A 1,260-nucleotide genomic window follows, 5' to 3' on the forward strand; every position below is an offset into this window, starting at 1 on the left:
ATGAAACATATCATTAACTGAAAACAGACATTAGCTTTTTATTGTGAGTAGGCCTTAACATTACTTCTTGGAAAAGAGTTGATGCCAAAATCCTCTGACTTGTCATAATTTAGAAGAAAAAAAAAACCAAACTACTAAGTAAACTCCACTTACCAAAAAAATCCCTGAAAATTCTACCAAAGTCAAATGGAAAATTAGTTCTACATACTGCATTTTCAACCCCTCTACTTGTGGGGTTTGAGAATTGAAATGTGAAGTTTCTCAAAATGCCTACATAAATTTAATAGACTTTTTTGTTTGGTTTGGGTTTGTGGTTTTGTTGTGTTGTGGTTTGGTTTGTTTGTTGTTTTAATTCCTACTTCAGGTGTCCAAAGAAGGACCTACTCTCTCATCTTAAAGAGATGCCTCAGACCATTAAAACTTGTAGTGTAATCCAGTATTAAAAATTGGAAGGAAAAAATTGATAAAGGTGCAATATTTGACCAAAATAGCCCCCAGGTTCATTTTTTCTTCCTTCTCTACTTACAGATTTTTACATTAAATTCTAGCTGCTGTCTAATGAATCCTTCTAAATGTATAGCTAAGCATGTTGCTTTCCTGCATTCCCTCTCATCTACTAGTATTGCCAAGCCACCAAAATTTCTTTTGGAAAGATCATGACTGACTGTCAAAACATGAAAAGGCATTTGTGTTATGTCATCCTTCTCTATTTGTGTCGAAGGGCAGCAGAAGTACCCTAAATTATTAATAATCTTGTTATGTGGAAGAGAATACAGTTGGCTGAAAATTCATCCTAAATTCATTACAAAAAATTAAAATCCATCAAAAGCCAAAATTAATTTAAGTGTCTTATAGGCCAGAAGTTGGAAAATGACACTGACTAATTTCAAATATTCCTGAATATAATTATTTGTGACTTTTCAGAATTAAATAGGACAGAAGTGCTGCAGTGGAAGGAAGATACAGGTTATAAGGAAAATTATTAAGTTTAGAATAAATTTATTAATGCAACTGGGAAAAAACTTTATCTTTCAGATTGTTTAGCAGATTAGTGTAATGCCAACACATTGACTGAAAACTTTCACAATTAATTTGATCTCTTTCATAGCTTGGCAGCTATACATGTGAAAATTTTCAAATTTAGTTTTCCATGTGAGATAACTGGGAATAAGAATGGGTTACAGAATCAGTTTGTTTAAAACAAACACTGATTTTGAGAATGTACACCCAAATGTACTGCAATTAGAAACATTTTACCAT

This window comes from Cariama cristata, unplaced genomic scaffold (assembly GCF_000690535.1).
Source record: "Cariama cristata isolate BGI_N322 unplaced genomic scaffold, ASM69053v1 scaffold15954, whole genome shotgun sequence".
Lineage (NCBI taxonomy): Eukaryota > Metazoa > Chordata > Aves > Cariamiformes > Cariamidae > Cariama > Cariama cristata.